At 34.5% G+C, this 20,112-nt stretch overlaps 1 protein-coding gene across 1 annotated transcript in view; it reads left to right on the top strand.

The window, feature by feature from the left end:
* LOC149743958 (uncharacterized) overlaps window positions 1–15,602 on the top strand; it is a 167,444-nt gene extending 151,842 nt beyond the window's left edge. Inside the window, exon 7 of the mRNA XM_089905974.1 lies at window positions 10,429–15,602. The gene's annotated coding sequence lies outside the window, so the exon portion shown is untranslated. The remainder of the gene's footprint in view (window positions 1–10,428) is intronic.
* The last annotated feature ends 4,510 nt before the right edge of the window (window positions 15,603–20,112 follow it).

Below are 20,112 nucleotides of genomic sequence, written 5' to 3'. Positions count from 1 at the left end.
AGAAGAGATGGCCATTTAGGAGAAAAGAAGAGAAGCCTTAGGCAAAATAAAACCCTGCTGACATCTTGATCATGGACTTTAATAAGCCTCCAGGATTGTGAGAAAATATATTTATTTTATTTATGCTACCCAGCCTTTGATATTTTGTTATGATGGCCCTTGCAAAACTAACAGTTACCAAGCTGAAGCTTCCAATCTATAAACACTGAATGTCTTCCATTTATTTAGAACCTCTTTGATTTTTTTCATGAGCATTTTATAGTTTTTGATGACAAGTCTTGTAAATATTTGATTATTTGGATATATTTCTATATTTCATTTTTGAGTGATTATAAAAATCTCACTGCCCATAGTTAATTCCTAGCAAATAGGTTTACAATTAATATTTTATGTTTGTTTTATATCCTGTATCCTTGCTTAACTTATTAATTCTAAAAGGGTATTTTTTGAGTATATGTGTATTCCTAGACTTCAGTTTGTATATAATCATATCATCTGCGAATAGAGACAATTTTATTTCTTTCTTACCTACATATCTGTCTTTTAATTGTTTTTCTTGCCTTACTGAACTTGCTAGAACACCTCATACTATGTGAAATGAGTGCGGTGAGAGTGAATATCCTTGCCTTGTTCCTGATCTTGAGGAGGGAAATAATTCAGTCTTTCATCATTAAGTATAAGTTAACTTTGGGATTTTTGGTTTTGGTTTTCTTTTTGTTTTTGATTTCCGTAGGTGCTGTTTATCAAGTGGAAGAAGTTATTCTCTATTCCTATTTTTCTGAGAGCTTTTTGTTCGTTTGTTGTTTTTACAACATGAGTGGTTGTGAAATTTGTCAAACCCTTTTTCTGCATTGAATTATATGACCATGCAATTTTTTTTTCTTTAGGATTGGGTAAATTACATTGATAATTCTTGAATATTGAACAGGCTTTACATGCTGAGAATGAATATCAATTGGTAATGGTGTATAATTATTTTTATATATTGCTAATTCTATTATTAATATTTTGCTAAGGATTTCTACATTTATTTTATGATGGAAATTGGTGTGTAGTTTTCTTTTTGTGTATTGTGTTTTTCTTGTTTTGGTATTACTATAATAATACCGTCATAGCAATAGAAATAAAAATCCAGTATTTTACTTCAAAAACTGTGATCCTCATGAACAAGATCTGTGATTTCTGTCATTAAAGATGTGGGGATAGGGAACTAACAAGCCATTATTTTTAAGTTTAACACTTGTAATTTATTGTCTGGAATCATATGATCATTTATCATATGTGATTGCCAATAGGTGAATTTTACAACTACAGTAAGGGGTGGTGGGGAAGTACAAAGAGATTCTTCTAATACCAGACACAAAACTGAATTTCTGTGTAATTTAGAACAAATTGATTTAACCTAATGGAATTGAAATCTCTATGCTGTAAAATGGGAATTATGATGCCAACTATTAACAGTATTGGGGAAATCAAATGAAATAATATAAGTAACATCTTGTAAGAACATAGATTTTTTAATAAGCTCGGTGAGAAATTAACTGTATCTCTATTCTCTATCTATCATCTATAGAAATAGAAAAAAATAGAAAGATCGGTGTGGGCTGGGGATAAACAGGATTTCCACTTCCAACATCCATCATGTCCTTAAAAGAGAATGTAGACTAGGCTTTGGTGGGTTTGACAGGAAAGTCAGAATCCAAGTTGCTCATAAATATTTCACAGGAAGGACATAGATGCTGCTTAAAGTTCTTTCTGAATGGTGTTAGGTGACTTGATTCTGAAAAAGCTTTGAGCTTAGAAAAAATGAGCTTTGCGTATTGACAAGAGTCCTCACATGGGAACAGAGTCAAAATTAACAGACTCTGCAACCCAAAGGAGGCTGGCTGAATATTCCCGCTACCTTTGCTCTGATCATGTGACCATCTCACGCTTCTGTCACTTTCATTAAATAAAAATTAATCTTAACATATTTGGGCAGGAGTGGGGGTGGGTTGGCATGGGTGTCTACTCTGTCAATTTAAAAAATATCCTTTAGTTCTCATCACCTAATCAGTTGATTTCAGCTCCATTTTCTCCCTTTTCTTTCTTTATCACTGCCTAACCTTGTCCCCTAGGAGTTTCAGACCTTGTTATTCATAAATGGCATAACTTCGTGCACCCTTTTCCTTTTTACTCAAAAGTTTTCTTTAAAATCAAAGGATTACCTGGCTGATTATAAAATTCTTGCATCACATATTCTTCCTCTTAGTATATTTTAGATACTGATCAAACTGTCTCCTTGCATGAATATTACTGTGAAGATGTCGAATCCATCTTGATATTTCACACTAGTAGGGGGCGTGATTTTTTCCCCTCCTACTCCTAGGATTCTTTCTTTGTACCTGAATTTTAACATCCTTACCAGAATATGCTTTGATTTGGAATGGTAGGTATGAATGTTAGGTTTCATTATTTCTTGGAAATCTATGAGCCCCTTCAGTCTACACATTCAACTTGTTTTTATTTCAGAAAAATGTTGAAAAAATTATACTTTAGACTCTTTCTATATTTTCATTTGCTTAGTTCTTCTTAAAAATATCAATAATGCATGTTAGATATACCTTTTTAAAGTCTAGCGTTCCTTCTGTGATCATGTTTACATTCCCCTTTCTCTCTCCCTGCTCCACCTCCCTCCCTCCCGCTCTTTCTTTCTCTCGGAGTCACCCTCATAACTACTTATAAACATCTAACTTTTTCCACCTATAACGGGCATTATTCTCTACACTGGCTTTTCATTTTTTGTCATATTGTGACATTTTGCAACTCAATTCTATATTCTTTGGACATCCTATAAAGTCTCTTTGGAATACTTTTTTCTCATTGTTCAAATTTCACTTATTACTTATAAAGATGGTATTATCTATACATTCTGTGAGAATAATGAGAAGCATTTCTTTCATTCCTTTGTTTTACTGTAACCATCTTTTTATCAGAAATGACCGTTTACTGATTTAAAGAAAAATGTTTTGTGCATAGAGCACATATCATTTCCTTTCTAAGTATGATCCATCTTTGAATTATTTTTGCTGCTTGCCAGAGATGTTGACAACTATGGTAACTGGGACTATCTGGGGCGTGGATTCAGAGGTGTTGACTCCAAACTTTTCCTCAACAAATTGCTTGGGTGACAGAAAAATCTTCTTTGGTATTCAGCGTACATTTGGCAGATGTGAAAACCATTCAGTATTTAAGGATGGGGAAATTTATAGCTGATCACGGGTGACTAGAGTGATGGAATGGCTAAAGGTGTTAAGGGAAGAGGAGGGTTGTTCTTCATAGATCAAGAAACTGTCACTGCCTTAGGCTACAGCTCATGTGACCATTTTCGCCCCAGAGCTGCTGACAGTATGAGGGGTAAGCTCTCTGTCTGTGTCTGCTACTGTTAGAAATGTATTTTGCTATTAAGCAAAAACTCTACCATTGCTGCTAAATTACTCTCAAAGTTGCTGACATTCACTGCTGCCTAAAATCACCTTTAAAAAAACGGCTTTATAAAATATAGGTTAAATATTATAAAATTCACCCATTTCACGAGCATTTAATTCAATAAATTTTTGTATATTGTAGAGCTGGTCTGCCTTTCTTTGCCTCCACCCCTGCATGCTCTTCTCCTAGAATGGAGGTTCCATGCCAAGAAGACCATGAGCAAGATGCCTTCTTTTGTCATTATGGTCCTGCTACTGTCACAGCCCCTAGGTGCTGAAAGAAACTGAAATAGCAAAGTAATATTCTGTTTCTTCTTTCTTCCTTCTAAATTCCATCTAGTGCCTCCAATTGGCAGAAACCAGAAAGCTAGGTTGTCTGAAATATGTGGCTTGCATGTTTATCCCTCAAAAGTACAGAAGAAAGTGCAGAAAGGAAAGTGTAATATTGAGAGCCCATCATGTTGAAAGCTAGAGTATCCAGAGCACCCCTCAACTTATAAAATCATGGATTGCCTCCTCTATTGCTGTCTTAGCCCATTCAGGCTGCTATAACAAATTACCGTAGACTGGGTGACTTATAAACAACAGAAACTTATTTCTCACACTTCTGGAGGCTGGGAAATTCAAGATCAGGTGCCAGCAGGTTTGGTGTCATTCATTCATGAGGGATCTGCCCTTATGACCTGATCACCAACCAAAGGCCCCACCTTCAAATGACATCCCACTGTAAATTAAGTTTTAACATATGAATGGGGGCACTAACATTTAGTCTATGGCAATGCTTTTCCTTCTCTCCTCTATTCAGCTCTCAGTGAAGTAACTTTCAGGCTAGGAAAGAAAGTGTACAGATGGTTTTATTTATTTGTTTTTTATTTGCCAGGTATCTGCTTTTCTGTCGCAAATATCTGGGTCCCAACAGGATATATTCCACAGTACCCAGAGCCTTCCTATAACTCTTGATGTCTTAACTGTCATTTTGTAGAGATTATGCAGAATAAGATACTTAATTTTTTTTTTTGGAAATGTACAAATATCTTGGAGACTGAGGAAGTTTGTGAAAATAAATATCATGCACTCTTGTTTAGGTTAATATTTCACATTTTTTCGCTAGTATAATTCTATTTGTATATTGAAGGGTTTTTTTTCTATTATATTAAATCTTGAATTTTCTACTATTCTTTTGTTCTTTTAGGCATTTGACAGGGGTCGAAAAGATGAGATTGAAATAAAATGCTTTTATTCCACTGATTTTTAACAGAAAATTTGCATTCTCTACTTCCAGCCTGTCTGAAACCAGTTTCTAATTGTCTCTCAGGAGAAACAATACTGTTCTTTCACCCAGTACTTTTTGTTTGTTGTTGTTGTTCCAAAGTTAATATCATGGGTCTGTCACATAAACAAAATTATAAATTGCAAGTCATTAAGGTATGGTGAATGCCCATCTGTGTAAGAACATGTCAAAGAAATGTTTACCCAGTTGGAATATCACTGGCCAATCTACTATCTACTACTGTATATAGTATGTGTATTAATATCCTAGCGCTGCTATAGCAAAATACTACAAGTATATGACTTAAAGCAACAGAAATTTATTTTCTCACAGTTCTGGTGGCTAGAAGTCTGGAATTGATGTGTCAGCAGTGCCAGGCTCCCTCTGGAGACTCTTGGGAAGAATCCTTCATTGCATCTCCCTAACTTCTGATGATCATTGGCAAATACTTGGCATGCCTTGACTCGAAGTTTCATCCCTCCAACCTCTGTCTCCACCATCATATGGCCCTTTACCCTGCGTGTCTACCTCTCTGTGTCTCTTTCTCCTTATAAGGACACTAGTCATTGGACTTAGGGCCCACCTCAGTCCAATATGACCTTACCTTAAGTTGGTTAAATCGCAGAGACCCCGTTTCCAAATAAGGTCACATTCACAGGTGCCTGGGTTCAGGACTTCAATATATCTTTTGGGGGGACACAGTTCAGCTCACAACAGTACTAGATATTATTAGTAGCATGGAGCTGGAAGATCTGGTAGATTTTTAGACCAATGGCAGCCAACATATAGTATATTGATATTTATATCAAACTGACTAAAATTACCTTAAAATTTCCAAAAATGAATAAATCTTCAACTTTGAAACTACTCACCTGCTTATTCCATTTTCTATTCAAAATAAATATACAAAGTATGATGTGTATGTGTGTGTGCACATGCTATATGTATCTACATGGATTTATGTGTAGGACTTTTCAGAATCCTCATTTCTAATTTACAATTGTAAAACTGAATTCTGAAGCTTAGACTAGACAGAAATCAGAGCTTCACGTTGAGGTGGTAAAGTTACACATACATCAATTCTGATAACTAAATTATTCAACCAATTACTTTTTTTTCTTTTTTAAATTGAGATACTATTGACATATAACACTGTGTAATTTTAAGGTGTACAATGTGTTGATTTGATGCATTTATATATTGCAATATGATTACCACCATAGTGTTACCTAATACTTTTAATGTGTCATATAATTATCACTTCTTTCTTTGTGATATATATTGCAATATGATTACCACCATAGTGTTACCTAATACTTTTAATGTGTCATATAATTATCACTTCTTTCTTTCTTTCTAGTCTCTTGGTAAATTTGAAGTTCATAATACAGTATTGGTGACTATAATTACTATGCTCTACATTAGAACTTCAGGATTTATTTATCTACTACTTTTAAGTTTGTATCCTTAAATAACATCTCCCCAATCCCCCAACCTTCAGCCCCTGGTAATCACTATTCTACTCTCTGTTTTTACAAGTTTATCTTTGTTAGAATCCACAAATAAGTAATATCATACAGCATTTAATCTTCCTCTGTCTGACTTAGCTCATTTAGCATAATAAATCAGGGTCCATCCATGTTGTTGTAAATGGCAGAATTTCATTTTTTTTCATGGCTGAATTATATATATATATTATAATATTAATTATAATATAAATATATATATATACATACATATATATTTTACATCTTATTTATTCATCCATTGATGGACACTTCAGTTTTTTCATATCTTGGTTATTCTGAGTAAAGTTGCAATAATGACAGAAGTGCTGATACCTCTTTGATACCTTATTTTGCTGGGAAAAGAATACTCTCTTCAACAAATGGTGTCTGGAAAACTGGATAACCACATGGAGAAAAATGAAATTGTACCTCTATCTTATACTCCTCATAAAAATTAACTCAAAATGGATTAAACACTTCAACATATGACCTGACTATAAAACGTCTGGAAGAAAACATGTAGGGAAAGCTCCTTAACATTGATCTTGGCAATGATTTTTTGGATTTGACACCAAAAACACAAGCAACAAAAGCAGAAATCAACAAGTGGGACTATATCAAACTAAAAAGCTTCTTCACAGCTAAAGAAACAATCAACAAAATGAAAAGGCTACCTACAGAATGGGAGAAAATTTTTGCAAACCATATACAGAGTAAAGGGTTAATGTCCAAAATATATAAGGAACTCATACAACTCAATACAAAATAATCCAACTAAAAAATGGGTAGAAGAACTAAGTAGACATTTTCCTAAGAAGACACCCAAGTGGCCAACAGGTACATGAAAAGATGCTCAACATTCAATCTGGAACAATTCTTGAGTGTACAAATCCTTCACCTCCTTGAACAAACTTATTACCAAGTATTTTATTCTTTTTAATGCAATTGTAAATGAGATCGTTTTCTTAATTTCTCTTTCTGATAGGTATTATTAGTGTATAGAAACACAACTGACCTTTGTATATTGATTTTGTTATCTTGCAACTTTACTGAAACTGTTTATTAGTTATAACAGTCTTTTGGTGAAGTCTATTATAAATATTATATCATATCATCTGCAAGCAGAGACAATTTAAATTATTATTTTCTGATTTGAATGCTTTTTATTTCTTTTTCTTGACTAATTGCTCTGACTAGGACTGCCAGTACTGTGTTAAATAATAGTGAGAACAGGCATTCTTGTCATGTTCCTGATCTTAGAGCAATAGCTTTCGGCTTTTCATCACTGATTGTGATGTTAGCTGTGGGCTTGTTATATAGGGCCTTTATTATGTTGAGATAAATTTCTTCTATATCCACTTTGTTAAGAGTTTTTTATTAGGAAAAGATGTTGAATTTGTCAAATGCTTTTTCTGCATCTATTAAGATAATCACAGGATTTTATCCTTTATTTTGTAATGTGGTGAATCACATTGATTAATTTGCAAGTGTTGACCCATCCTTGCATCCCAGAAGCAAAGCCCACTTCATCATGGTGTATGATCCTTTTAATGTACTGTTGAATTTGATTTACTAATATTTTATTGGGTAATTTTGCATTTATGTTCATCACATATATTGACCTGTAATTTAATTTTTTTGTATATCCTTGTCTGGCTTTGGTATCAGGTAATGATGGCCTTGTAAGATGAATTTCAAAGTGTTCTTTCCTCATCTATGTTTTGGAGAAGTTTGAGAGGGAATGGTATGACTTCTTATAATATCTGGTAGAATTCACCAGTGAAACCATCTGGTCCTATAACCAAAGATAGGAAATCTGAGAGGAATGAAATATTATGATAAAACATCATAGCCTAATTGAAGTTGGGGGACAAAGTCTTGGTTGCTGTGACAGTAAATTACTCTTAGTTTGAGTAAGAGCTTCTCACATACCACTATGTTCTATTTAAACATGACTAGGATTTCGGGTGATCCTATGACCAGAGCTACTCATCATCAACTGGGCATAATCATATCATTAAGCCATAAAGTCACAGCAGAAGTTGACTATATAATGAAAATGATACATTCAGGATTAGGCCAAACAGTTTGAATTTGACTTCCTATCTTCTAACTGTATTTTTTTTTCTTTTCTGTCATTATCCAAGATAATTTTCTTTCTCATGAGTAGTCCTAAATGGTTTCTTTACAAATCTATCATGGTAGTTTTGATATTAATTTGGGGGATGGAAATAGCAATAATAATAAATGTATGTAGGGCATTCCAGTGACTTCTGGAGAGACATGTTCTCCTGATCTGAAAGGCAACAGGAAAAGGAGAGAGAGGGCACAGCCTCTGAATGTTTTTATGCTTTTGCAGAAATGCGGTTACCATAGAAATTCAATGCAGAGTCATGTTAAGGGGTTAAAATATACAAGCAACCCATCTTAAACATACTACATAAGGAAAAATCTGAATTTTGTTATATCTAGTGTAACACATTTAAATTAACATTACTATCAAACACTCAGTAATTTGGCATTGTAAATCTCTTAAAAACAAAATTATCATCAACTTCAAATAAATAAGTCTCTCACAGCTTAAAAACAAACAAACAAACAAAAAATGGGGCCTCACGTTAAGATTCAATGTGACTTTTTTCAATTTTGAAAAACTTATGAGTTTAATAGGAGTTAAGAAGAGGAAGGACAGGGGAGAGATTGCTAAAGGATTTCTTCCTGGGGTGATGCAAATATTCCAAAATGAGATAGTGGCGATGCTTGCAGAACTCTGTGAATATACCAAACAATGAACACTTAAGCACTAATGCTAAACATTGCACACTTTAAAGTGGTAAAGTGTATGGTAAGTAAACTATATTTCCATAAAGCTGTTATTTTGAGAAAAAACAACTTATGATAGACAGTCTCTTCCTGGGTGCTGGCATTGTATATAAAGATCGTATATTACCTAGTTCCTGAAATGTGACCACTTTTCTCTCTAATCAAACTCAGGAGTATATTTTTTCTCTTTGAGTAAAATTAAAACAAAATTTTAAAAAGTAAATGATTCAAAACACAATTTAATTTATACCAGAACATGAATTTTATTAATTTGTAATTAATTTTAAAAACTGATTAAGACTGTAACTCTTAAATTTTTACCTATATTTACTTATTCTGTTTCCTTATCCATAAAATGGGGGCATTTATCATATAATTAAAAAAATGTAAAGCAATTAGAACTTTTCCTAGTGCCTAGAAGGTGCTTTGTAAATATTTATTATTATTAATAAGTAATGCACAGGCCATATTCACTTCTCCAATAGAATATTTTTATACTTTACCAAATAATTTCTTATTTTCCAGTAAGTATTATTTTTTCCTCAATTTTTTTCACAAGCTGTCCACTCGAGAACACAAGAATTTTAAACACCAATCTTCAGCTCAATTAGTTTATAAAGTAGGTGTGAAGTCACAAAACTTCAAGATATTGTTTATTTTTTTCAGAAGTCACAGGTCTTTTCAAGAATTAGGAGGTTCCCATCACATATGAAAACAAAGTAACATTGTTAAAAGAATACCATTCAACTGGCATAAACATTGAAACATTCTTCAGTTTTATAATTTAGTGAATTCTAAGCTCCTATTTACCATTTCCACACCTAAAATCTTGATATTAATCCAATTCCTCATGCTCAGTTCAGTAATGATTATGCATTCTCATTATGAAATTTGGAACTTACCCAGTTGTACCTGTGAGTGGCTGGATGCAGCAACCCCAGCCAGACAGAGGGGTGATTACCAAGGTCTCAGTCCCTTTAGAAATTTAAGTTTGGGCCACAACAGGGCCAGATTCATGGGCATTTGACCTGGGCAGTCCCACAGGTCAAATGAAGGGCCCCATACTTAAAAGAACCTCATGCTTGGTCTATTGCTCTGCTGTCACTGTTTTGAAATTCTTAGTAATTTTTGAACAAGGAGGCCTACATTTCATTTTGCACTGAACACAGAAAATTATATAGCTAATCCTGGGTCATAAAGCCAGGTAAGCTACCAAATCCTGTGGTAATAATTAAGGGTAGGAGGAAATTAGTATAGGTGTTTGAGGAGGGAGAGGATGAGTATTAATGGTACCCTGAACCTACCTGCAGCAATGGTGTCTGTACCTCTTCTCACTAACTTCTCATAAGTTTCTCCTCAGAAACACGGACAAGAACTACGGAGGAGGGACTTCCCTGGTGGCACAGTGGTTAAGAATCTGCCAGCCAATGCAGGGTAAACGGGTTTGAGCCCTGGTCCGGAAAGATCCCACGTGCCGCGGAGCAACTAAGCCCGTGTGCCACAACTACTGAGCCTGCACTCTAGAGCCCGTGAGCGACAGCTACTGAGCCCTCATGCCTCAACTACTGAAGTCCGTGTGCCTAGAGTCTGTGCTCCACAACAAGAGAAGCCACTGCAATGAGAAGCCCGCTCATCACAATGAAGAGCAGCCCCCACTCGCCGCATCTAGAGAAAGCCTGCACACAGCAACAAAGACTGGACACGGCCAAAAATTAAAAAAAAATTAATTAAAAAAGTGATTCTGGTTCAAAAGAAAAATGCATATACAAAGCTTAAAAAGAAAATGATGAAGGAGCTGTTTTCCAAACCTCATGCACAGAGAAGAGAATCTGTATGAAGCAAGGGATGGATGGGAGGTGTCTTGCTTACATCTCTATTCAAGGAAGACTTCTGCAGGAAGGATAGCTGGTTGACAGCCTCCAGCTGCCCCAAGATTGGCCAATGTGTTCTTGCCAGACTGCTTTCCCAGTGACTAAGCACTATGACGTACTAGAATCACTATATTCCTGCCCACCCCTAGATTCCTAGAATCCCTGTAATGGTAGACTTTGCTTAGGGAGTCTGATTACCTAGTCAGTTAGCTAGCATCCTCTCTCTCTCTCTTTCAAATATATATATAATCGCTATTGGGATCATGGGTAAATTTTTATTTCTTTCACCCTGCTTTGCTTATGTGTATATTATTTTTTTCTGCAAATGTGCTACTTCAAGGACTTATAATATTGTTGGAAATCATCAAGAATAACACATTTTGTGATCTGTTTGAAAGGAATAAATGATTTCACCCACCTACATTTACTGACTACTCATGAAATGTAAAGCTTCACCTTACTTTACCGTATCATCAGAAAAATGATTCCAGTTTTGGTACAAAAGGATACTTCCAAGTATCCTTTCTGCAAGGTTGTAGAAAAGCAGCCTCATGTATATTACATGATAGCTTTTACATGAATTACTGCTGCTGCAAATCAATGGGCAATGTATGTGGACAAATACTCAATGTTTTAATGTTTTTTTAAGTATAGGTTGCACTTTTGCATTTCATGGTGCCTTTTAGAATTAACTATATCTTTTTTATTTTTTCTTTAATGTCACAAACTATGTTTTGAAATATTCAAACACATGAGAAAAAGGCTTATTGAAGTAAATATTCTGCAATTAGTATTTCTCATGCCACTTATACTATGATTACATGAAATGTAAAATCACTGCTTTTGAGTATTAGGAAAAAAATAGAAGGAATCATAATTATAGGCAAGTTTTATTAGGAAATGTTTAGGTTAACTCTGAAATTCAAGTATAAATAAGATTTTTTTAAATCTCAGTTTATAGTTATCACAAGTATGTGTGATAAGTTAAGTTTTGCTAACCAGTAAATTGGGGTGGTCCTTGAATCTTCCTTTGGCAGTTCCTCCCCTTCATTTCAAATCAATCAGAAAGTCTTACAGACTCTACGTCCTAAACCTATCTTGAAGCCCTCTCCTCCACCCTATTTCTGCTGGCATTGGGCTCATGCTCATTTTTTCTTCATTTGAGTGCTCACATTCTGGCCTCCCTTCTGACTCTCCACATTGTTGCCAGTGTGATTGTTCTGAAATGGAAATATGGTCATTCCTCTGCAATTCACATCTGTCATTGAGTTCCCAGAGCCTAGCTTGAAGTCAAATAATTGTTGGCAATATATTTGAGAACTTTTTTGATCTTACTCCTGCTTGCTTCTCAGACTCATCCCTGTCTGCCTACAAGACCTCTCTGCTCTGGCTCTGAATTCCCTGTCATCATTCAAAAGTTCCATGAGTTTTCACAGCCCTGCAAGTTGCATCTTCCGTTGCCACTGCCTGGAATATATTCCCCTCAGCCCAATCCTGAAAAATATAACTCATTTCTCTTTTTTCACCTATATTTTTTCTTAAGTTCATGATTAACATTGCCATTTTAAAAAACCTCAATGCAAAGAATTTAATTTGCACACCATAAAATAATTTAATATTTCTGTATAAAATATTCTTTTATTTCCCATTTCAGAATAACTAAACCATAATATCACATGACAGTTTTTCTCAGCTATTTCACTGATTTTCCCCCAGCAGATAAACAACTTACCTTGAGTTAAACACTTTCTCCTCTGCCCTTTGCTGCATGCCGAATAAAGCTCTAATAAACATCTTCAGGTATTGCATGTGGCAAACATTCTAACATGTCCAGGAAATTCTTAAAGCCAGAGACTCTCTTTGCTCGTTTCCATTCCCTAAATGTCTTGGATACTTGCTACATGGCAAGTACTCATGTAATATTTGTTTAGAGAATGAAAGATAGCAAATAATTGAGAATAAAACTTGATTTTTTAGTGTTATTTTGAAATTTTTTATCAAAATGACAGAACATAACTATTCAGTTATACATTTATCCTTGGTCATGTTCTTGCTTAAATAGTGTAACTATTAACATACAGTTCACTCCAACAGCATTTTTATTTTCCTACGTATTAGGTATTTTGTTGTTTGCTTGGGAAACTCAGATAAATACAACGCTGACTCTCTATTCAATGTTTTCTTATTATAAGTGAGTGATGAAATAATAGTTGGTACTATTCACTGTACTCTGTGCCACCTACTATTTAATCACCTAATAAGATACTTCGAGGTGAAATTTAATCATCAGCAGTCTTATTTTGTGTACGTGTGTAAAATAATTTAAATGCATTCAAAATATGCATTGTGTTGTGGCAATGTAGGTAAATTTATGTATAAAAATCATTGGATATAATGGTTATTCAATTAATATTTTGGATTGATTGAATATATCACTAACATGAATGAGTAATTCATACTACTATAATCCTTTCATTTCAGTTGAGCTCTCTATATTTTTTTCTTTTCTGAAGAGAATGGCACTTCAGTATAATCACAAAAAGAGTGAATAGATGGGATTGCATAGTCTCAATCAACCTACTTTTTACATGCAAAAAATTTAAAAACACATAATTATAAATTTCCTATATTTCACAGTAAACATTATTGTTCAAATCTTAGAGTTACAACAATATAAAATGCTAGTAAAATCAATGTTTTGTTGAAATTATAGTAATTCATGTAAGATTTTTTAGAAACTGACACTAGTGGAAACGCTGAAGTAGTGTAGTTTTTTGGCATTTATTTTTCAAACTTCCAATTGGAAGCTCAATCACAAAGGACCATCCACAGAGCCACACACTATCTACCCTGATTGCATCTCATGATCCTTACTTCCCTGCCTCCACTAAAACACTGAGTTCTTAGTAGTAATTTTTCAGGGTTTTGATCTCTGATCTGTGCCTTATAATTTGATGAAAGTAATTTTTGAAAGGTTAATATGTCAAGACATTTTTTGCAAATGTTCTAAACAGGTTCTCTTGTATTACTATGATTATTAGTTTCATAATGTTGCCATAACAAATTGCCACAAATTCAGAGACTTAACACAGGCATTATCTCACAGTGCCTTCACAGTCTGAAGTCTAGCTTCCTTGGGTCTCAGAAGGCTAAAATCAAGGTGTCTACATGGCTGTGTTCCTTTCTTGATGCTTTAAGGCAGAATCCACATCCTGGCTTGTGTGAGTGATTGGCAGGATTCACTTCCTTGTGGTTGTAGGGCTAAGGTCCCTGTTTTCTTGCTGGTATTGCCAGTTGGCTAGACATCAGGGATCTTTCTCAGCTTCTAGAGGCTGCTAGCCTTCCTTGGCTCCTGGCCCCATTCCTCCATCTTCAAACCAACAAGAGTGGGTCAAGTCCCTTTCATGCCTCAAGTCACTCAAGCTTCATCTCTTTGACTGATGATTCTGTCTTCCTCTTTAGCTTTTAAGGGCTCATATGATTACATTAGGTCCACTCAGGTAATCCAGGATAGCCTTCCTAATAGAAAGCAACTGATTAGTAACCTTAATTCCATGTGAAAGACTCTTCTCAGCAGTATCTGTATCAGTGCTTTACTGAACAGCTAGGAAACAAAAAATCTTGGGGAGATATTTTTACAGTTCTGTCAACCACTTCATGTAATGATTTTTTTTTTTCCTTCTGGAAAGCATATTGAATAAGTTAACTAAGTAAATATTGAGCATTTTTTTAGCACTTTATCCTATGATGGTTTTCTTTTTCAAAGAAAGAGTACAAACAAGGGAGAAAAACATAAAAGAACATTCTTCATTCTAAGTCTCTCTCTCTCTCTCTCTCTCTCATTCTCTCTCATCCTCCTCTTCTCTCTTAGTTGTTTTGTTGCTGTTATAAGTTTTTCTTAAACATGCAGCTTCTGACCAATGCCATTGAAGGCCCAGGTACATTCTATCTTCCTGCTTCGCCATTTTTAGCATGTGGATTCCATTCTCCCATTCATAGTATGGTTGATAATCTTCTAACAACCTGCCATTATTCCAAGCATAAAGAAGAAGAAAGGGTGGAAAAAACATAAAGTGCCTAAGGACAAAAGCATAACTGCCTGCCTATGGAGCCTCACCATTCTTCAAAACATTCCCAAAAGCTCAACTCAGTGACTTGTTTCCATCTAATTGTTGGAACCATGCTACATTGCTTTCCTTAGATGAAAGAAGACTAGGAAAACAGTGGGGCTGAATAGACTGGGTTGATGAACACCATTGTATCTGACACACTATCATCAGACAGAAGATAGCATGGTTTATATTTGAATATTTCTTGTCTAACATTGAACAGAGAAAATAAGGAAATTTGTGCTCATCTGACTGAACTGTGCCTTGGTGTCCTGAAATTAATTTTATGTGGATTGAAGAAATCAATAATCACTAAATTTCAGAATGGAATTTCAATTTTCATTTAGTAAATCCTAAACCATATGTAATATTTGTTTAAATTGTTAATCTTTCTCAAAAACTATTGAAGTTTTTAATGTTAACTTTATGGGATTAAGCCAAAGATATCAAGAGTGTTAGAAATTCCATGCCCTATATATTGTGAAGTGTGGAATGGTATGAATATATGATCTTTTGTCTTATCACAAATTATAATAAATAAGCTTTTAACTTGACTATCTGTTAAGTTCTGTAGCTTTTCTAAAATTAGGATTAAGTTAAATTTGAGCTAATATATTCTAATCCATGTAAAATTTACATATCTGGTTTTGTGACTTTTTGTGACTATCCTTCAAATCAGCATTTCTATAGCAGAGCCTATCTACCAGAAACAACAAAATTTAAGGCATGTTATTTTGTACTTTCAGTGATCTTAGTCCTTGCACTTAAAAAAACTCCATATCAATATACGTTAATGGGAAGACTTTGTAATGTAACAAAATAATCAACAATGTTTTTTTACTTCACTGTTCTCTTGTCTGGGTGGCATAGTGTAGATGATGGGTAATAAAAAAAAAAATGAGATTCAAAGCAATTATTTTCCAAACTGCTGGCATTGAAAAAATTGTAGTCATTTGGAAACATTTAGGGCTCTGAGCCAAATGAACTTACTATTATATAAAATGCAAGAATCAAAATACATAACAGTAATCCCTGAATGTCAAGGGCAAATCACTTAGCTATAATAATTTTAAGTCCTTGAGCATTTATTATAAAGCATACTGACAATGTGAATATACACCTGGCTATATATCTCCCAATAACACATTGATTTTCAGCTATTTCAATAATGGTATAGATCTCAGCATAGGACTGTTCTATGATAGAAGCAATCATTCTAAGTAAGGTATGTATTTAAGGTTATGTCAAGTTGTGAGAAACTTACTAAGCACTTCTGTTTAAAAAGTTCCCTGTTTAATATGTTAAAACTTTGTTTACAATATTCCAAGGGTATTTTATTCCAAAGGTCTTTCATCATAAAATATTTTCAGTGTAACATTTACTATTATGTGACAATTCAAGCAGGTAATACATACTTAAGAATTTACAGTTTGTCAGAGTCAGATGTGAAGTTTTCTTAGAAAGTGACGTCTAAGAGAAGACTAATGTTCCAAATAATACAATAGTACTGCTATATACAGAAAAAAACACGTTCTTAAAACAACACAAAACAAAACAGAATTGGTAGGATGCTAGAAGAGCAGACACTTGAAGAAGGATGATTGCAGGCTGGCAATGCCATGTGAAACAACACTGCACTGAAGAAACTGGAGGAGTCTGCATGCCCTGAAGGACTCTTTCATGAACCCCATTGGCCTCTCACAGCAAAGGGTCTGAAAAATCTACTAAGAAGTGCCTATGGTGATACAGACTGGAGAGGGGAACACAGTCATGTGGGTGGGACAAGTATATGCATCCTGATGCTTCCTCTTTATTTCCACCACAAGACAAAAGCTTTAATCAGAAAGAACAGTGACACTACTGGCCTTAGGGTATATTAAGGCCAGTTTTAACGAGCTTATATGATAGGTGAAACAATCATTTGAGGGTACAGCCTGATTAATTAAAGGTATATTCATTAAAAATATAACAATGTATATTTTAAATTAGCAGGAAATTACTACAAACTTTATAAGAGATGTATAAGTAATAAGTCAATAGTGGAGGTAAAATGATATACTATATAATGTTTATTTAATGCAAAAGAAGGCAAAGCAAGAGTATATAATAAATTAAATAAATACAAAACAGCTAGCAATTTAGTAAAGTTTTTATCCAATGATATCCATAATCACATTACTTATGAATGGCTTAAATATAACTTTCTTAAGAACGCAATTGTCAGATTGGATCAGACAGCAAGATCCAATTCTACTGTGTCTATTAGAAATGCAGTTAATATATACTGATAAAGATAAGTTAAAAGTAAAAAGATGGAGAAAGATATGCCATGAAAATATCCCCCAAAACCTTGAATAGCTATGTTAATATCAGAAAAAGCCAGCTTCGGAACAAGGAATACTATCCAGAATAAAATGGGACAGTATATCATCATTAAGGGTCAATTCTCCAATAAGACATAATGACCATAAATATATATATATATTACTGATAACAGAGCATCAAAATAAATGAGACAAAAATGGAAGTTAGTAAAACAAGTTGGCAGTTCTAAAATTATAATTGAGACATCAAAAATCCTTTCCCAGTAACTGATAGAACAAATAGGCAGAAAGACAGTAAGAGTATAGAAGATTTGAACACTATCAACCAAATAGTCCTAATTGACATTTATAGAACAATTCACCCAACAGTAGAATACACATTATTTTCAAAGACATATGAATATTCAACAAGATAGACCATATAATAAGCCAATAAAAATATCTCAAACAATTTAAAAGAGTAGAAATCATAGCTACATTTTAATAGCATAATAGAATTTAGCTATAAGTCAAACAGGAATAAATCTAAAAAATTCTCAAATCTTTAGATATTAAACATCCCATTTCTAAATAACCCAGGGTTAAAGGGGAAGTCTAAAACCAATGAAAAAATAGTCTGTATGAAATACAGATAAAAATACAACACATCAAAATATGAGGGATACAGCTATAGCAGTGCTCTCAGGGTCATTTATAGTATTGAATACTTATATTAGGAAAGAAGAAATGACTCAGATCAATAATTTAATTTTTCATCTTAAGAAATTTTTTGTGTGTGTGTGTGTGTTACGCGGGCCTCTCACTGTTGTGGCCTCTCGCGTTGCGGAGCACAGGCTCTGGACGCGCAGGCTCAGTGGCCATGGCTCACGGGCCCAGCCGCTCCGCGGCATGTGGGATCTTCCCGGACCGGGGCACGAACCCGTGTCCCCTGCATCGGCAGGCAGACTCTCAACCACTGCGCCACCAGGGAAGCCCCATCTTAAGAAATTTTTAAAGAAAAATAGAGAAAACTAAACCCAAAGCAAGTAGAAAGAAGTAATAAAGAATGGAGAAGAAATTAATGAAATTGAAAATAGAAAAATTAAAAAAAATCAATGCAAATAAAAGCATATTCTTTGAAAAGTTCAATAAAATTGACAAACTTCTAGTTACAGTGACCAAGAAAAAAGGGAGAAGAGCTTCCTATAAGAATGAAAAATTTCAATATCAAGAATGGAAAATAAAGGGACATTGTTACTGGCAACATCGGCTCTAAGAGGAGTCCGGTAGATAGCCTGTGACCTCAGTGTTATCACAGAGTTGGATTTCAGAGTGGTGGATTTGGAGCCCTTAGTCAAGTTCATTCCTGGTATTTGGAAGTAAGTGAAGAAAATTCTCAGTCACAACTGTGAAAACGTCGTTATAAAAATAAAAGGAATATGGGTTGTTCTAGATGACCAGAAAATTCAATATGTGATCTTTTATTAGATCTTGGATCAGAACTAAGAAATAAAAACAACTAGAAAAATATTCAGTGGCATATTTGGAGAAAATTGTTATATTGAACACGTGACATAAATATTAAAGAACATTTTGTATATCAGGCTTAAATTTTCTGGATGTGATAATTACATTACAATTAGATAAAATATCTTAAAAAAAATGAAATACAAGCTAAAATATTTGTGTGAAGTATCAGAAACTTAGTTTTAAATAATTGATAAATATGTAATCAAAATGTGTATTGTTGTGAGTGTATGTTTAGGTAGACCGAGGGTGAGAGATAAAGGATATATAGCAAATAATGAAACCTGGAAACTCTAGGTAAGGGATATAGGAATGCAAACTTCTAATTTTTGAAGGTCACATATTTTTATACTAAAATTTGGGTTAAAAATAACAACGGTTTACAGTACATTCTTATGGTTAGCAGTTTATAAAAAGCCAACCCACTTCACAGTTCTTATAATTATTTTTTGCTGTCATACTGCTCAAGTGCCTTAGCCATTATAAATCTGAACTCTTCACCTTCCACCTATATCTCATCCAAATGACACATAAAATCTTTAGTGATTGTGCTGTTACATGGTGTTCTTATTGCTTTCAGTTGAGGGTAAAATTCAGTTCCGAAATTCCACCTTGAAGATTAGCATTCTAAGTACACACTGGTAGCTTAGTCTTTCCAGAAAGCTGAGCCTGAGGCAGAGGAGTTATGTTCATTTCTAGGGAGCAGAAGTGAAAGACAAAGTGGCAAGGAGGAAGGGAGAGATGATACAAGTATAGATTATTGAACTGCCTACCACTAAGTAAGACAAATTGCAGAATACCATGATTATCTCAAAAATCCATACTAGCTTCATTTTGGGTCCTTCTATTGGAAGGGATAAATAGGACTGAATTTACCCACAAATTACTGAATCCTACTGTTCAAAGTTTATCCCTTGGGACATTAACTCCCACATACTTTCAGGTTGTGCAAAGGAATGTGCCAAAAGAGGTCCTGTAACGGCTCAAACAAAGAAGTCGTCAGACAGGGAGTAAGAGGGGCACAGTATGGGCGTTTTGCAAAGCACTGTCAGCTTGTGCGTACGTGAAGATTTTTATGGTTCAGCCACAGCTTATGGTCACCCTGGGAACATAGACAGTGAGATGGAGAAGATAGGAAGGATGGAGTGTGCATGTGTGTGTGTGGTGGTGTGGGTCGTGGAGGGAGGGGCTGTGGGTGGTGGAGGCTGGACTTATGGAGTCCTTTGTAACATAG

Source organism: Delphinapterus leucas, unplaced genomic scaffold (assembly GCF_059928025.1).
Source record: "Delphinapterus leucas isolate spDelLeu-1000000601 "Yukka" unplaced genomic scaffold, BTC_Dleu_Yukka2 spDelLeu_asBTCV2_sq40, whole genome shotgun sequence".
NCBI classification, from domain to species: domain Eukaryota; kingdom Metazoa; phylum Chordata; class Mammalia; order Artiodactyla; family Monodontidae; genus Delphinapterus; species Delphinapterus leucas.
The sequence above is the reverse complement of the archived record's forward strand: the minus strand, read 5'-3'. Positions and strand labels throughout refer to the sequence as shown.